This window comes from Salmo salar, chromosome 11 (assembly GCF_965601325.2).
Source record: "Salmo salar chromosome 11, fSalSal1, whole genome shotgun sequence".
Lineage (NCBI taxonomy): Eukaryota > Metazoa > Chordata > Actinopteri > Salmoniformes > Salmonidae > Salmo > Salmo salar.
Genome location: NC_138301.1, coordinates 73270353 through 73289864, shown reverse-complemented (window position 1 = coordinate 73289864; position 19512 = coordinate 73270353).

Below are 19512 nucleotides of genomic sequence, written 5' to 3'. Positions count from 1 at the left end.
CGTCACCATGTGTCTCTGGTCCTGTAGTGTTTACTATGTCATGTGTCTCTGGTCCTGTAGTGTTTACTACGTCACCATGTGTCTCTGCTCCTGTAGGGTTTACTACGTCACCATGTGTCTCTGGTCCTGTAGGGTTTACTTCATCAACCTTGTGTCTCTGGTCCTGTAGTGTTTACTACGTCACCATGTGTCTCTGGTCCTGTAGTGTTTACTATGTCACCATGTGTCTCTGGTCCTGTATGGTTTACTACGTCACCATGTTTCTGGTCCTGTAGTGTTTACTACGTCACCATGTGTCTCTGGTCCTGTAGTGTTTACTATGTCATGTGTCTCTGGTCCTGTAGTGTTTACTACGTCACCATGTGTCTCTGGTCCTGTAGTGTTTTCTACGTCACCATGTGTCTCTGGTCCTGTAGTGTTTACTACTTCACCATGTGTCTCTGGTCCTGTAGTGTTTACTACATCACCATTTGTCTCTGGTCCCGTAGTGTTTACTATGTCATGTGTCTCTGGTCCTGTAGTGTTTACTACGTCACCATGTGTCTCTGGTCCTGTAGTGTTTACTACGTCACCATTTGTCTCTGGTCCTGTAGTGTTTACTACGTCACCATGTGTCTCTGGTCCTGTAATGTTTACTACGTCACCATGTGTCTCTGGTCCTGTAATGTTTACTACGTCACCATGTGTCTCTGGTCCTGTAGTGTTTACTACGTCACCATGTGTCTCTGGTCCTGTAGGGTTTACTTCATCACCATGTGTCTCTGGTCCTGTAGTGTTTACAACGTCACCATGTGTCTCTGGTCCTGTAGTGTTTACTTCGTCACCATGTGTCTCTGATCCTGTAGTGTTTACTACGTCACCATGTTTCTGGTCCTGTAGTGTTTACTACGTCACCATGTGTCTCTGGTCCTGTAGTGTTTACTATGTCATGTGTCTCTGGTCCTGTAGTGTTTACTCCGTCACCATGTGTCTCTGGTCCTGTAGTGTTTACTACGTCACCATGTGTCTCTGGTCCTGTAATGTTTACTACGTCACCATGTGTCTGGTCCTGTAGTGTTTACTACGTCACCATGTGTCTTTGGTCCTGTAGTGTTTACTATGTCATGTGTCTCTGGTCCTGTAGTGTTTACTACGTCACCATGTGTCTCTGGTCCTGTAGTGTTTAGTACGTCACCATGTGTCTCTGGTCCTGTAATGTTTACTACGTCACCATGTGTCTGGTCCTGTAGTGTTTACTACGTCACCATGTGTCTCTGGTCCTGTAGGGTTTACTTCATCACCATGTGTCTCTGGTCCTGTAGTGTTTACTACGTCACCATGTGTCTCTGGTCCTGTAGTGTTTACTACGTCACCATGTGTCTCTGGTCCTGTAGTGTTTACTACGTCACCATGTGTCTCTGGTCCTGTAGTGTTTACTACGTCACCATGTGTCTCTGGTCCTGTAGTGTTTACTACATCACTGTGTCTCTGCTCCTGTAGTGTTTACTACGTCACCATGTGTCTCTGGTCCTGTAGTGTTTACTATGTCATGTGTCTCTGGTCCTGTAGTGTTTACTACGTCACCATGTGTCTCTGGTCCTGTAGGGTTTACTACGTCACCATGTGTCTCTGGTCCTGTAGGGTTTACTTCATCAACCTTGTGTCTCTGGTCCTGTAGTGTTTACTACGTCACCATGTGTCTCTGGTCCTGTAGTGTTTACTATGTCACCATGTGTCTCTGGTCCTGTAGGGTTTACTACGTCACCATGTTTCTGGTCCTGTAGTGTTTACTACGTCACCATGTGTCTCTGGTCCTGTAGTGTTTACTATGTCATGTGTCTCTGGTCCTGTAGTGTTTACTACGTCACCATGTGTCTCTGGTCCTGTAGTGTTTTCTACGTCACCATGTGTCTCTGGTCCTGTAGTGTTTACTACTTCACCATGTGTCTCTGGTCCTGTAGTGTTTACTACATCACCATTTGTCTCTGGTCCCGTAGTGTTTACTATGTCATGTGTCTCTGGTCCTGTAGTGTTTACTACGTCACCATGTGTCTCTGGTCCTGTAGTGTTTACTACGTCACCATTTGTCTCTGGTCCTGTAGTGTTTACTATGTCACCATTTGTCTCTGGTCCTGTAGTGTTTACTATGTCATGTGTCTCTGGTCCTGTAGTGTTTACTATGTCATGTGTCTCTGGTCCTGTAGTGTTTACTATGTCATGTGTCTCTGGTCCTGTAGTGTTTACTATGTCACCATGTGTCTCTGGTCCTGTAGTGTTTACTACATCACCATGTGTCTCTGGTCCTGTAGTGTTTACTACGTCACCATGTGTCTCTGGTCCTGTAATGTTTACTACGTCACCATGTGTCTCTGGTCCTGTAGTGTTTACTACGTCACCATGTGTCTCTGGTCCTGTAGGGTTTACTTCATCACCATGTGTCTCTGGTCCTGTAGTGTTTACAACGTCACCATGTTTCTGGTCCTGTAGTGTTTACTACGTCACCATGTGTCTCTGGTCCTGTAGTGTTTACTATGTCATGTGTCTCTGGTCCTGTAGTGTTTACTCCGTCACCATGTGTCTCTGGTCCTGTAGTGTTTACTACGTCACCATGTGTCTCTGGTCCTGTAATGTTTACTACGTCACCATGTGTCTGGTCCTGTAGTGTTTACTACGTCACCATGTGTCTTTGGTCCTGTAGTGTTTACTATGTCATGTGTCTCTGGTCCTGTAGTGTTTACTACGTCACCATGTGTCTCTGGTCCTGTAGTGTTTAGTACGTCACCATGTGTCTCTGGTCCTGTAATGTTTACTACGTCACCATGTGTCTGGTCCTGTAGTGTTTACTACGTCACCATGTGTCTCTGGTCCTGTAGTGTTTACTACATCACTGTGTCTCTGCTCCTGTAGTGTTTACTACGTCACCATGTGTCTCTGGTCCTGTAGTGTTTACTATGTCATGTGTCTCTGGTCCTGTAGTGTTTACTACGTCACCATGTGTCTCTGGTCCTGTAGGGTTTACTACGTCACCATGTGTCTCTGGTCCTGTAGGGTTTACTTCATCAACCTTGTGTCTCTGGTCCTGTAGTGTTTACTACGTCACCATGTGTCTCTGGTCCTGTAGTGTTTACTATGTCACCATGTGTCTGGTCCTGTAGGGTTTACTACGTCACCATGTTTCTGGTCCTGTAGTGTTTACTACGTCACCATGTGTCTCTGGTCCTGTAGTGTTTACTATGTCATGTGTCTCTGGTCCTGTAGTGTTTACTACGTCACCATGTGTCTCTGGTCCTGTAGTGTTTTCTACGTCACCATGTGTCTCTGGTCCTGTAGTGTTTACTACTTCACCATGTGTCTCTGGTCCTGTAGTGTTTACTACATCACCATTTGTCTCTGGTCCCGTAGTGTTTACTATGTCATGTGTCTCTGGTCCTGTAGTGTTTACTACGTCACCATGTGTCTCTGGTCCTGTAGTGTTTACTACGTCACCATTTGTCTCTGGTCCTGTAGTGTTTACTATGTCACCATTTGTCTCTGGTCCTGTAGTGTTTACTATGTCATGTGTCTCTGGTCCTGTAGTGTTTACTATGTCATGTGTCTCTGGTCCTGTAGTGTTTACTATGTCATGTGTCTCTGGTCCTGTAGTGTTTACTATGTCACCATGTGTCTCTGGTCCTGTAGTGTTTACTACATCACCATGTGTCTCTGGTCCTGTAGTGTTTACTACGTCACCATGTGTCTCTGGTCCTGTAATGTTTACTACGTCACCATGTGTCTCTGGTCCTGTAGTGTTTACTACGTCACCATGTGTCTCTGGTCCTGTAGGGTTTACTTCATCACCATGTGTCTCTGGTCCTGTAGTGTTTACAACGTCACCATGTTTCTGGTCCTGTAGTGTTTACTACGTCACCATGTGTCTCTGGTCCTGTAGTGTTTACTATGTCATGTGTCTCTGGTCCTGTAGTGTTTACTCCGTCACCATGTGTCTCTGGTCCTGTAGTGTTTACTACGTCACCATGTGTCTCTGGTCCTGTAATGTTTACTACGTCACCATGTGTCTGGTCCTGTAGTGTTTACTACGTCACCATGTGTCTTTGGTCCTGTAGTGTTTACTATGTCATGTGTCTCTGGTCCTGTAGTGTTTACTACGTCACCATGTGTCTCTGGTCCTGTAGTGTTTAGTACGTCACCATGTGTCTCTGGTCCTGTAATGTTTACTACGTCACCATGTGTCTGGTCCTGTAGTGTTTACTACGTCACCATGTGTCTCTGGTCCTGTAGGGTTTACTTCATCACCATGTGTCTCTGGTCCTGTAGTGTTTACTACGTCACCATGTGTCTCTGGTCCTGTAGTGTTTACTACGTCACCATGTGTCTCTGGTCCTGTAGTGTTTACTATGTCATATGTCACTGGTCCTGTTGTGTTTAATACATCACCATGTGTCTCTGGTCCTGTAGGGTTTACTACGTCACCATGTGTCTCTGGTCCTGTAGTGTTTACTACATCACCATGTGTCTCTGGTCCTGTAGTGTTTACTACGTCACCATGTGTCTCTGGTCCTGTAGGGTTTACTACGTCACCATGTGTCTCTGGTCCTGTAGTGTTTACTATGTCACCATGTGTCTCTGGTGCTGTAGTGTTTACTACGTCACCATGTGTCTCTGGTGCTGTAGTGTTTACTACGTCACCATGTGTCTCTGGTGCTGTAGTGTTTACTACGTCACCATGTGTCTCTGGTGCTGTAGTGTTTACTACGTCACCATGTGTCTCTGGTCCTGTAGTGTTTACTACGTCACCATGTGCCTCTGCTCCTGTAGTGTTTACTACGTCACCATGTGTCTCTGGTCTGGTAATGTTTACTACATCACCATGTGTCTTTGGTCCTGTAGTGTTTACTACGTCACCATGTGTCTCTGGTCCTGTAGTGTTTACTACGTCACCATGTGTCTCTGGTCCTGTAGTGTTTACTACGTCACCATGTGTCTCTGGTCCTGTAGTGTTTACTATGTCACCATTTGTCTCTGGTCCTGTAGTGTTTACTATGTCATGTGTCTCTGGTCCTGTAGTGTTTACTATGTCATGTGTCTCTGGTCCTGTAGTGTTTACTATGTCATGTGTCTCTGGTCCTGTAGTGTTTACTATGTCACCATGTGTCTCTGGTCCTGTAGTGTTTACTACATCACCATGTGTCTCTGGTCCTGTAGTGTTTACTACGTCACCATGTGTCTCTGGTCCTGTAATGTTTACTACGTCACCATGTGTCTCTGGTCCTGTAGTGTTTACTACGTCACCATGTGTCTCTGGTCCTGTAGGGTTTACTTCATCACCATGTGTCTCTGGTCCTGTAGTGTTTACTACGTCACCATGTGTCTCTGGTCCTGTAGGGTTTACTTCGTCACCATGTGTCTCTGATCCTGTAGTGTTTACTACGTCACCATGTTTCTGGTCCTGTAGTGTTTACTACGTCACCATGTGTCTCTGGTCCTGTAGTGTTTACTATGTCATGTGTCTCTGGTCCTGTAGTGTTTACTCCGTCACCATGTGTCTCTGGTCCTGTAGTGTTTACTACGTCACCATGTGTCTCTGGTCCTGTGATGTTTACTACGTCACCATGTGTCTGGTCCTGTAGTGTTTACTACGTCACCATGTGTCTTTGGTCCTGTAGTGTTTACTATGTCATGTGTCTCTGGTCCTGTAGTGTTTACTACGTCACCATGTGTCTCTGGTCCTGTAGTGTTTACTACGTCACCATGTTTCTGGTCCTGTAGTGTTTACTACGTCACCATGTGTCTCTGGTCCTGTAGGGTTTACTTCATCACCATGTGTCTCTGGTCCTGTAGTGTTTACTACGTCACCATGTGTCTCTGGTCCTGTAGTGTTTACTACGTCACCATGTGTCTCTGGTCCTGTAGTGTTTACTACGTCACCATGTGTCTCTGGTCCTGTAGTGTTTACTACGTCACCATGTGTCTCTGGTCCTGTAGTGTTTACTACATCACTGTGTCTCTGCTCCTGTAGTGTTTACTACATCACCATGTGTCTCTGGTCCTGTAGTGTTTACTATGTCATGTGTCTCTGGTCCTGTAGTGTTTACTACATCACCATGTGTCTCTGGTCCTGTAGGGTTTACTACGTCACCATGTGTCTCTGGTCCTGTAGGGTTTACTTCATCAACCTTGTGTCTCTGGTCCTGTAGTGTTTACTACGTCACCATGTGTCTCTGGTCCTGTAGTGTTTACTATGTCACCATGTGTCTCTGGTCCTGTATGGTTTACTACGTCACCATGTTTCTGGTCCTGTAGTGTTTACTACGTCACCATGTGTCTCTGGTCCTGTAGTGTTTACTATGTCATGTGTCTCTGGTCCTGTAGTGTTTACTACGTCACCATGTGTCTCTGGTCCTGTAGTGTTTTCTACGTCACCATGTGTCTCTGGTCCTGTAGTGTTTACTACTTCACCATGTGTCTCTGGTCCTGTAGTGTTTACTACATCACCATTTGTCTCTGGTCCCGTAGTGTTTACTATGTCATGTGTCTCTGGTCCTGTAGTGTTTACTACGTCACCATGTGTCTCTGGTCCTGTAGTGTTTACTACGTCACCATTTGTCTCTGGTCCTGTAGTGTTTACTATGTCACCATTTGTCTCTGGTCCTGTAGTGTTTACTATGTCATGTGTCTCTGGTCCTGTAGTGTTTACTATGTCATGTGTCTCTGGTCCTGTAGTGTTTACTATGTCATGTGTCTCTGGTCCTGTAGTGTTTACTATGTCACCATGTGTCTCTGGTCCTGTAGTGTTTACTACATCACCATGTGTCTCTGGTCCTGTAGTGTTTACTACGTCACCATGTGTCTCTGGTCCTGTAATGTTTACTACGTCACCATGTGTCTCTGGTCCTGTAGTGTTTACTACGTCACCATGTGTCTCTGGTCCTGTAGGGTTTACTTCATCACCATGTGTCTCTGGTCCTGTAGTGTTTACAACGTCACCATGTGTCTCTGGTCCTGTAGGGTTTACTTCGTCACCATGTGTCTCTGATCCTGTAGTGTTTACTACGTCACCATGTTTCTGGTCCTGTAGTGTTTACTACGTCACCATGTGTCTCTGGTCCTGTAGTGTTTACTATGTCATGTGTCTCTGGTCCTGTAGTGTTTACTCCGTCACCATGTGTCTCTGGTCCTGTAGTGTTTACTACGTCACCATGTGTCTCTGGTCCTGTAATGTTTACTACGTCACCATGTGTCTGGTCCTGTAGTGTTTACTACGTCACCATGTGTCTTTGGTCCTGTAGTGTTTACTATGTCATGTGTCTCTGGTCCTGTAGTGTTTACTACGTCACCATGTGTCTCTGGTCCTGTAGTGTTTAGTACGTCACCATGTGTCTCTGGTCCTGTAATGTTTACTACGTCACCATGTGTCTGGTCCTGTAGTGTTTACTACGTCACCATGTGTCTCTGGTCCTGTAGGGTTTACTTCATCACCATGTGTCTCTGGTCCTGTAGTGTTTACTATGTCATGTGTCTCTGGTCCTGTAGTGTTTACTACGTCACCATGTGTCTCTGGTCCTGTAGTGTTTTCTACGTCACCATGTGTCTCTGGTCCTGTAGTGTTTACTACTTCACCATGTGTCTCTGGTCCTGTAGTGTTTACTACATCACCATTTGTCTCTGGTCCCGTAGTGTTTACTATGTCATGTGTCTCTGGTCCTGTAGTGTTTACTCCGTCACCATGTGTCTCTGGTCCTGTAGTGTTTACTACGTCACCATGTGTCTCTGGTCCTGTAATGTTTACTACGTCACCATGTGTCTGGTCCTGTAGTGTTTACTACGTCACCATGTGTCTTTGGTCCTGTAGTGTTTACTATGTCATGTGTCTCTGGTCCTGTAGTGTTTACTACGTCACCATGTGTCTCTGGTCCTGTAGTGTTTAGTACGTCACCATGTGTCTCTGGTCCTGTAATGTTTACTACGTCACCATGTGTCTGGTCCTGTAGTGTTTACTACGTCACCATGTGTCTCTGGTCCTGTAGGGTTTACTTCATCACCATGTGTCTCTGGTCCTGTAGTGTTTACTACGTCACCATGTGTCTCTGGTCCTGTAGTGTTTACTACGTCACCATGTGTCTCTGGTCCTGTAGTGTTTACTACGTCACCATGTGTCTCTGGTCCTGTAGTGTTTACTACGTCACCATGTGTCTCTGGTCCTGTAGTGTTTACTACATCACTGTGTCTCTGCTCCTGTAGTGTTTACTACGTCACCATGTGTCTCTGGTCCTGTAGTGTTTACTATGTCATGTGTCTCTGGTCCTGTAGTGTTTACTACGTCACCATGTGTCTCTGGTCCTGTAGGGTTTACTACGTCACCATGTGTCTCTGGTCCTGTAGGGTTTACTTCATCAACCTTGTGTCTCTGGTCCTGTAGTGTTTACTACGTCACCATGTGTCTCTGGTCCTGTAGTGTTTACTATGTCACCATGTGTCTCTGGTCCTGTATGGTTTACTACGTCACCATGTTTCTGGTCCTGTAGTGTTTACTACGTCACCATGTGTCTCTGGTCCTGTAGTGTTTACTATGTCATGTGTCTCTGGTCCTGTAGTGTTTACTACGTCACCATGTGTCTCTGGTCCTGTAGTGTTTTCTACGTCACCATGTGTCTCTGGTCCTGTAGTGTTTACTACTTCACCATGTGTCTCTGGTCCTGTAGTGTTTACTACGTCACCATGTGTCTCTGGTCCTGTAGTGTTTACTACGTCACCATTTGTCTCTGGTCCTGTAGTGTTTACTATGTCACCATTTGTCTCTGGTCCTGTAGTGTTTACTATGTCATGTATCTCTGGTCCTGTAGTGTTTACTATGTCATGTGTCTCTGGTCCTGTAGTGTTTACTATGTCATGTGTCTCTGGTCCTGTAGTGTTTACTATGTCACCATGTGTCTCTGGTCCTGTAGTGTTTACTACATCACCATGTGTCTCTGGTCCTGTAGTGTTTACTACGTCACCATGTGTCTCTGGTCCTGTAATGTTTACTACGTCACCATGTGTCTCTGGTCCTGTAGTGTTTACTACGTCACCATGTGTCTCTGGTCCTGTAGGGTTTACTTCGTCACCATGTGTCTCTGATCCTGTAGTGTTTACTACGTCACCATGTTTCTGGTCCTGTAGTGTTTACTACGTCACCATGTGTCTCTGGTCCTGTAGTGTTTACTATGTCATGTGTCTCTGGTCCTGTAGTGTTTACTCCGTCACGATGTGTCTCTGGTCCTGTAGTGTTTACTACGTCACCATGTGTCTCTGGTCCTGTAATGTTTACTACGTCACCATGTGTCTGGTCCTGTAGTGTTTACTACGTCACCATGTGTCTTTGGTCCTGTAGTGTTTACTATGTCATGTGTCTCTGGTCCTGTAGTGTTTACTACGTCACCATGTGTCTCTGGTCCTGTAGTGTTTAGTACGTCACCATGTGTCTCTGGTCCTGTAATGTTTACTACGTCACCATGTGTCTGGTCCTGTAGTGTTTACTACGTCACCATGTGTCTCTGGTCCTGTAGGGTTTACTTCATCACCATGTGTCTCTGGTCCTGTAGTGTTTACTATGTCATGTGTCTCTGGTCCTGTAGTGTTTACTACGTCACCATGTGTCTCTGGTCCTGTAGTGTTTTCTACGTCACCATGTGTCTCTGGTCCTGTAGTGTTTACTACTTCACCATGTGTCTCTGGTCCTGTAGTGTTTACTACATCACCATTTGTCTCTGGTCCCGTAGTGTTTACTATGTCATGTGTCTCTGGTCCTGTAGTGTTTACTACGTCACCATGTGTCTCTGGTCCTGTAGTGTTTACTACGTCACCATTTGTCTCTGGTCCTGTAGTGTTTACTATGTCACCATTTGTCTCTGGTCCTGTAGTGTTTACTATGTCATGTGTCTCTGGTCCTGTAGTGTTTACTATGTCATGTGTCTCTGGTCCTGTAGTGTTTACTATGTCATGTGTCTCTGGTCCTGTAGTGTTTACTACGTCACCATGTGTCTCTGGTCCTGTAGGGTTTACTTCATCACCATGTGTCTCTGGTCCTGTAGTGTTTACAACGTCACCATGTGTCTCTGGTCCTGTAGGGTTTACTTCGTCACCATGTGTCTCTGATCCTGTAGTGTTTACTACGTCAACATGTTTCTGGTCCTGTAGTGTTTACTACGTCACCATGTGTCTCTGGTCCTGTAGTGTTTACTATGTCATGTGTCTCTGGTCCTGTAGTGTTTACTCCGTCACCATGTGTCTCTGGTCCTGTAGTGTTTACTACGTCACCATGTGTCTCTGGTCCTGTAATGTTTACTACGTCACCATGTGTCTGGTCCTGTAGTGTTTACTACGTCACCATGTGTCTCTGGTCCTGTAGGGTTTACTTCATCACCATGTGTCTCTGGTCCTGTAGTGTTTACTACGTCACCATGTGTCTCTGGTCCTGTAGTGTTTACTACGTCACCATGTGTCTCTGGTCCTGTAGTGTTTACTATGTCATATGTCTCTGGTCCTGTGGTGTTTAATACATCACCATGTGTCTCTGGTCCTGTAGGGTTTACTACGTCACCATGTGTCTCTGGTCCTGTAGTGTTTACTACATCACCATGTGTCTCTGGTCCTGTAGTGTTTACTACGTCACCATGTGTCTCTGGTCCTGTAGGGTTTACTACGTCACCATGTGTCTCTGGTCCTGTAGTGTTTACTATGTCACCATGTGTCTCTGGTGCTGTAGTGTTTACTACGTCACCATGTGTCTCTGGTGCTGTAGTGTTTACTACGTCACCATGTGTCTCTGGTGCTGTAGTGTTTACTACGTCACCATGTGTCTCTGGTGCTGTAGTGTTTACTACGTCACCATGTGTCTCTGGTCCTGTAGTGTTTACTACGTCACCATGTGCCTCTGCTCCTGTAGTGTTTACTACGTCACCATGTGTCTCTGGTCTGGTAATGTTTACTACATCACCATGTGTCTTTGGTCCTGTAGTGTTTACTACGTCACCATGTGTCTCTGGTCCTGTAGTGTTTACTACGTCACCATGTGTCTCTGGTCCTGTAGTGTTTACTACGTCACCATGTGTCTCTGGTCCTGTAGTGTTTACTACGTCACCATGTGTCTCTGGTCCTGTAGTGTTTACTACATCACTGTGTCTCTGCTCCTGTAGTGTTTACTACGTCACCATGTGTCTCTGGTCCTGTAGTGTTTACTATGTCATGTGTCTCTGGTCCTGTAGTGTTTACTACGTCACCATGTGTCTCTGGTCCTGTAGGGTTTACTACGTCACCATGTGTCTCTGGTCCTGTAGGGTTTACTTCATCAACCTTGTGTCTCTGGTCCTGTAGTGTTTACTACGTCACCATGTGTCTCTGGTCCTGTAGTGTTTACTATGTCACCATGTGTCTCTGGTCCTGTATGGTTTACTACGTCACCATGTTTCTGGTCCTGTAGTGTTTACTACGTCACCATGTGTCTCTGGTCCTGTAGTGTTTACTATGTCATGTGTCTCTGGTCCTGTAGTGTTTACTACGTCACCATGTGTCTCTGGTCCTGTAGTGTTTTCTACGTCACCATGTGTCTCTGGTCCTGTAGTGTTTACTACTTCACCATGTGTCTCTGGTCCTGTAGTGTTTACTACATCACCATTTGTCTCTGGTCCCGTAGTGTTTACTATGTCATGTGTCTCTGGTCCTGTAGTGTTTACTACGTCACCATGTGTCTCTGGTCCTGTAGTGTTTACTACGTCACCATTTGTCTCTGGTCCTGTAGTGTTTACTATGTCACCATTTGTCTCTGGTCCTGTAGTGTTTACTATGTCATGTATCTCTGGTCCTGTAGTGTTTACTATGTCATGTGTCTCTGGTCCTGTAGTGTTTACTATGTCATGTGTCTCTGGTCCTGTAGTGTTTACTATGTCACCATGTGTCTCTGGTCCTGTAGTGTTTACTACATCACCATGTGTCTCTGGTCCTGTAGTGTTTACTACGTCACCATGTGTCTCTGGTCCTGTAATGTTTACTACGTCACCATGTGTCTCTGGTCCTGTAGTGTTTACTACGTCACCATGTGTCTCTGGTCCTGTAGGGTTTACTTCATCACCATGTGTCTCTGGTCCTGTAGTGTTTACAACGTCACCATGTGTCTCTGGTCCTGTAGGGTTTACTTCGTCACCATGTGTCTCTGATCCTGTAGTGTTTACTACGTCACCATGTTTCTGGTCCTGTAGTGTTTACTACGTCACCATGTGTCTCTGGTCCTGTAGTGTTTACTATGTCATGTGTCTCTGGTCCTGTAGTGTTTACTCCGTCACCATGTGTCTCTGGTCCTGTAGTGTTTACTACGTCACCATGTGTCTCTGGTCCTGTAATGTTTACTACGTCACCATGTGTCTGGTCCTGTAGTGTTTACTACGTCACCATGTGTCTTTGGTCCTGTAGTGTTTACTATGTCATGTGTCTCTGGTCCTGTAGTGTTTACTACGTCACCATGTGTCTCTGGTCCTGTAGTGTTTAGTACGTCACCATGTGTCTCTGGTCCTGTAATGTTTACTACGTCACCATGTGTCTGGTCCTGTAGTGTTTACTACGTCACCATGTGTCTCTGGTCCTGTAGGGTTTACTTCATCACCATGTGTCTCTGGTCCTGTAGTGTTTACTATGTCATGTGTCTCTGGTCCTGTAGTGTTTACTACGTCACCATGTGTCTCTGGTCCTGTAGTGTTTTCTACGTCACCATGTGTCTCTGGTCCTGTAGTGTTTACTACTTCACCATGTGTCTCTGGTCCTGTAGTGTTTACTACATCACCATTTGTCTCTGGTCCCGTAGTGTTTACTAAGTCATGTGTCTCTGGTCCTGTAGTGTTTACTACGTCACCATGTGTCTCTGGTCCTGTAGTGTTTACTACGTCACCATTTGTCTCTGGTCCTGTAGTGTTTACTATGTCACCATTTGTCTCTGGTCCTGTAGTGTTTACTATGTCATGTGTCTCTGGTCCTGTAGTGTTTACTATGTCATGTGTCTCTGGTCCTGTAGTGTTTACTATGTCATGTGTCTCTGGTCCTGTAGTGTTTACTACGTCACCATGTGTCTCTGGTACTGTAGGGTTTACTTCATCACCATGTGTCTCTGGTCCTGTAGTGTTTACAACGTCACCATGTGTCTCTGGTCCTGTAGGGTTTACTTCGTCACCATGTGTCTCTGATCCTGTAGTGTTTACTACGTCACCATGTTTCTGGTCCTGTAGTGTTTACTACGTCACCATGTGTCTCTGGTCCTGTAGTGTTTACTATGTCATGTGTCTCTGGTCCTGTAGTGTTTACTACGTCACCATGTGTCTCTGGTGCTGTAGTGTTTACTACGTCACCATGTGTCTCTGGTGCTGTAGTGTTTACTACGTCACCATGTGTCTCTGGTCCTGTAGTGTTTACTACGTCACCATGTGCCTCTGCTCCTGTAGTGTTTACTACGTCACCATGTGTCTCTGGTCTGGTAATGTTTACTACATCACCATGTGTCTTTGGTCCTGTAGTGTTTACTACGTCACCATGTGTCTCTGGTCCTGTAGTGTTTACTACGTCACCATGTGTCTCTGGTCCTGTAGTGTTTACTACGTCACCATGTGTCTCTAGTCCTGTAGTGTTTACTACTTCACCATGTGTTTCTGGTCCTGTAGTGTTTACTACGTCACCATGTGTTTCTGGTGCTGTAGTGTTTACTACGTCACCATGTGTCTCTGGTCCTGTAGTGTTTACTACATCATGTGTCTCTGGTCCTGTAGGGTTTACTACGTCACCATGTGTCTCTGGTCCTGTAGTCTTTACTACGTCACCATGTGCCTCTGCTCCTGTAGTGTTTACTACGTCACCATGTGTCTCTGGTCTGGTAATGTTTACTACATCACCATGTGTCTTTGGTCCTGTAGTGTTTACTACGTCACCATGTGTCTCTGGTCCTGTAGTGTTTACTACGTCACCATGTGTCTCTGGTCCTGTAGTGTTTACTACGTCACCATGTGTCTCTAGTCCTGTAGTGTTTACTACGTCACCACGTGTCTCTGGTCCTGTAGTGTTTACTACGTCACCATGTGTCTCTGGTCCTGTAGTGTTTATGTCACAACCGTCTTCAAAAATGGACCAAGGCGCAGCAGGTATGTGGATACTCAAGTTTTTTAATTTAAAAAAAAGGAGTAAAGTATCCACTGGACAAAAACAATAAAGACGACAGCAACAGTCTTGCAGGCACATACAACGCAGTGCAAGGACAACTACCCACAATCCCAAAGAAAAACACACCCTTCTATATAGGACTCCCAATCAAAGGCAACTCAACACACCTGCCTTCAATTGGGAGTCCAATCCCCAACACAAACCCTTAACATACAAAAAACCTGCCACATCCTGACCAAAACTGATACAATACCTCCCTCTGCTGGTCAGGACGTGACAGTTTGATACGTCACCATGTGTCTCTGGTCCTGTAGTGTTTACTACATCACCATGTGTCTCTGATCCTGTAGTGTTTACTACGTCACCATGTGTCTCTGGTGCTGTAGTGTTTACTACGTCACCATGTGTCTCTGGTGCTGTAGTGTTTACTACGTCACCATGTGTCTCTGGTGCTGTAGTGTTTACTACGTCACCATGTGTCTCTGGTCCTGTAATGTTTACTACGTCACCATGTGTCTGGTCCTGTAGTGTTTACTACGTCACCATGTGTCTCTGGTCCTGTAGGGTTTACTTCATCACCATGTGTCTCTGGTCCTGTAGTGTTTACTACGTCACCATGTGTCTCTGGTCCTGTAGTGTTTACTACGTCACCATGTGTCTCTGGTCCTGTAGTGTTTACTATGTCATATGTCTCTGGTCCTGTGGTGTTTAATACATCACCATGTGTCTCTGGTCCTGTAGGGTTTACTACGTCACCATGTGTCTCTGGTCCTGTAGTGTTTACTACATCACCATGTGTCTCTGGTCCTGTAGTGTTTACTACGTCACCATGTGTCTCTGGTCCTGTAGGGTTTACTACGTCACCATGTGTCTCTGGTCCTGTAGTGTTTACTATGTCACCATGTGTCTCTGGTGCTGTAGTGTTTACTACGTCACCATGTGTCTCTGGTGCTGTAGTGTTTACTACGTCACCATGTGTCTCTGGTGCTGTAGTGTTTACTACGTCACCATGTGTCTCTGGTGCTGTAGTGTTTACTACGTCACCATGTGTCTCTGGTCCTGTAGTGTTTACTACGTCACCATGTGTCTCTGGTCCTGTAGTGTTTACTACGTCACCATGTGTCTCTGATCCTGTAGTGTTTACTATGTCACCATGTGTCTTTGGTCCTGTAGTGTTTACTACTTCACCATGTGTTTCTGGTCCTGTAGTGTTTACTACGTCACCATGTGTTTCTGGTGCTGTAGTGTTTACTACGTCACCATGTGTCTCTGGTCCTGTAGTGTTTACTACATCATGTGTCTCTGGTCCTGTAGGGTTTACTACGTCACCATGTGTCTCTGGTCCTGTAGTGTTTACTACGTCACCATGTGCCTCTGCTCCTGTAGTGTTTACTACGTCACCATGTGTCTCTGGTCTGGTAATGTTTACTACATCACCATGTGTCTTTGGTCCTGTAGTGTTTACTACGTCACCATGTGTCTCTGGTCCTGTAGTGTTTACTACGTCACCATGTGTCTCTGGTCCTGTAGTGTTTACTACGTCACCATGTGTCTCTAGTCCTGTAGTGTTTACTACGTCACCACGTGTCTCTGGTCCTGTAGTGTTTACTACGTCACCATGTGTCTCTGGTCCTGTAGTGTTTATGTCACAACCGTCTTCAAAAATGGACCAAGGCGCAGCAGGTATGTGGATACTCAAGTTTTTTAATTTAAAAAAAAGGAGTAAAGTATCCACTGGACAAAAACAATAAAGACGACAGCAACAGTCTTGCAGGCACATACAACGCAGTGCAAGGACAACTACCCACAATCCCAAAGAAAAACACACCCTTCTATATAGGACTCCCAATCAAAGGCAACTCAACACACCTGCCTTCAATTGGGAGTCCAATCCCCAACACAAACCCTTAACATACAAAAAACCTGTCACATCCTGACCAAAACTGATACAATACCTCCCTCTGCTGGTCTGGACGTGACAGTTTACTACGTCACCATGTGTCTCTGGTCCTGTAGTGTTTACTACATCACCATGTGTCTCTGATCCTGTAGTGTTTACTACGTCACCATGTGTCTGGTCCTGTAGTGTTTACTACGTCACCATGTGTCTCTGGTCCTGTAGGGTTTACTTCATCACCATGTGTCTCTGGGGCTGTAGTGTTTACTACATCACCATGTGTCTCTGGTCCTGTAGTGTTTACTACGGCACCATGTGTCTCTGGTCCTGTAGTGTTTACTACATCACCATGTGTCTCTGGTCCTGTAGTGTTTACTACGTCACCATGTGTCTCTGGTCCTGTAGTGTTTACTACATCACCATGTGTCTCTGATCCTGTAGTGTTTACTACGTCACCATGTGTCTGGTCCTGTAGTGTTTACTACGTCACCATGTGTCTCTGGTCCTGTAGTGTTTACTATGTAATGTGTCTCTGGTCCTGTAGTGTTTACTACGTCACCATGTGTCTCTGGTCCTGTAGGGTTTACTTCATCACCATGTGTCTCTGGTCCTGTAGTGTTTACTACGTCACCATGTGTCTCTGCTCCTGTAGTGTTTACTACATCACCATGTGTCTCTGGTCCTGTAGTGTTTACTATGTCATGTGTCTCTGGTCCTGTAGTGTTTACTACGTCACCATGTGTCTCTGGTCCTGTAGTGTTTACTACGTCACCATGTGTCTCTGGTCCTGTAGTGTTTACTATGTCATGTGTCTCTTGTCCTGAAGTGTTTACTACGTCACCATGTGTCTCTGATCCTGTAGTGTTTACTACGTCACCATGTGTCTGGTCCTGTAGTGTTTACTACGTCACCATTTGTCTCTGGTCCTGTAGTGTTTACTATGTCATGTGTCTCTGGTCCTGTAGTGTTTACTACGTCACCATGTGTCTCTGGTCCTGTAGTGTTTACTACGTCACCATGTGTCTCTGGTCCTGTAGTGTTTACTACGTCACCATGTGTCTCTGGTCCTGTAGTGTTTACTACTTCACCATGTGTCTCTGGTCCTGTAGTGTTTACTATGTCACCATGTGTCTCTGGTCCTGTAATGTTTACTACGTCACCATGTGTCTCTGGTCCTGTAGTGTTTACTACGTCACCATGTGTCTCTGGTCCTGTAGGGTTTACTTCATCACCATGTGTCTCTGGTCCTGTAATGTTTACTACGTCACCATGTGTCTCTGGTCCTGTAGTGTTTACTACGTCACCATGTGTCTCTGCTCCTGTAGTGTTTACTACATCACCATGTGTCTCTGGTCCTGTAGTGTTTACTATGTCATGTGTCTCTGATCCTGTAGTGTTTACTACGTCACCATGTGTCTCTGGTCCTGTAGTGTTTACTACGTCACCATGTGTCTCTGGTCCTGTAGTGTTTACTACGTCACCATGTGTCTCTGGTCCTGTAGTGTTTACTATGTCATGTGTCTCTTGTCCTGTAGTGTTTACTATGTCACCATGTGTCTCTGGTCCTGTAGTGTTTACTACGTCACCATGTGTCTGGTCCTGTAGTGTTTACTACGTCACCATGTGTCTCTGGTCCTGTAGTGTTTACTATGTAATGTGTCTCTGGTCCTGTAGTGTTTACTACGTCACCATGTGTCTCTGGTCCTGTAGGGTTTACTTCATCACCATGTGTCTCTGGTCCTGTAGTGTTTACTACGTCACCATGTGTCTCTGCTCCTGTAGTGTTTACTACATCACCATGTGTCTCTGGTACTGTAGTGTTTACTATGTCATGTGTCTCTGGTCCTGTAGTGTTTACTACGTCACCATGTGTCTCTGGTCCTGTAGTGTTTACTACGTCACCATGTGTCTCTGGTCCTGTAGTGTTTACTATGTCATGTGTCTCTTGTCCTGTAGTGTTTACTACGTCACCATGTGTCTCTGATCCTGTAGTGTTTACTACGTCACCATTTGTCTCTGGTCCTGTAGTGTTTACTATGTCATGTGTCTCTGGTCCTGTAGTGTTTACGACGTCACCATGTGTCTCTGGTCCTGTAGTGTTTACTACGTCACCATGTGTCTCTGGTCCTGTAGTGTTTACTACGTCACCATGTGTCTCTGGTCCTGTAGTGTTTACTACTTCACCATGTGTCTCTGGTCCTGTAGTGTTTACTATGTCACCATGTGTCTCTGGTCCTGTAATGTTTACTACGTCACCATGTGTCTCTGGTCCTGTAGTGTTTACTACGTCACCATGTGTCTCTGGTCCTGTAGTGTTTACTACGTCACCATGTGTCTCTGCTCCTGTAGTGTTTACTACATCACCATGTGTCTCTGGTCCTGTAGTGTTTACTATGTCATGTGTCTCTGGTCCTGTAGTGTTTACTACGTCACCATGTGTCTCTGGTCCTGTAGTGTTTACTACGTCACCATGTGCCTCTGCTCCTGTAGTGTTTACTACGTCACCATGTGTCTCTGGTCTGGTAATGTTTACTACATCACCATGTGTCTTTGGTCCTGTAGTGTTTACTACGTCACCATGTGTCTCTGGTCCTGTAGTGTTTACTACGTCACCATGTGTCTCTGGTCCTGTAGTGTTTACTACGTCACCATGTGTCTCTAGTCCTGTAGTGTTTACTACGTCACCACGTGTCTCTGGTCCTGTAGTGTTTACTACGTCAACATGTGTCTCTGGTCCTGTAGTGTTTATGTCACAACCGTCTTCAAAAATGGACCAAGGCGCAGCAGGTATGTGGATACTCAAGTTTTTTAATTTAAAAAAAAGGAGTAAAGTATCCACTGGACAAAAACAATAAAGACGACAGCAACAGTCTTGCAGGCACATACAACGCAGTGCAAGGACAACTACCCACAATCCCAAAGAAAAACACACCCTTCTATATAGGACTCCCAATCAAAGGCAACTCAACACACCTGCCTTCAATTGGGAGTCCAATCCCCAACACAAACCCTTAACATACAAAAAACCTGCCACATCCTGACCAAAACTGATACAATACCTCCCTCTGCTGGTCAGGACGTGACAGTTTACTACGTCACCATGTGTCTCTGGTCCTGTAGTGTTTACTACATCACCATGTGTCTCTGATCCTGTAGTGTTTACTACGTCACCATGTGTCTGGTCCTGTAGTGTTTACTACGTCACCATGTGTCTCTGGTCCTGTAGGGTTTACTTCATCACCATGTGTCTCTGGGGCTGTAGTGTTTACTACATCACCATGTGTCTCTGGTCCTGTAGTGTTTACTACGGCACCATGTGTCTCTGGTCCTGTAGTGTTTACTACATCACCATGTGTCTCTGGTCCTGTAGTGTTTACTACGTCACCATGTGTCTCTGGTCCTGTAGTGTTTACTACATCACCATGTGTCTCTGATCCTGTAGTGTTTACTACGTCACCATGTGTCTG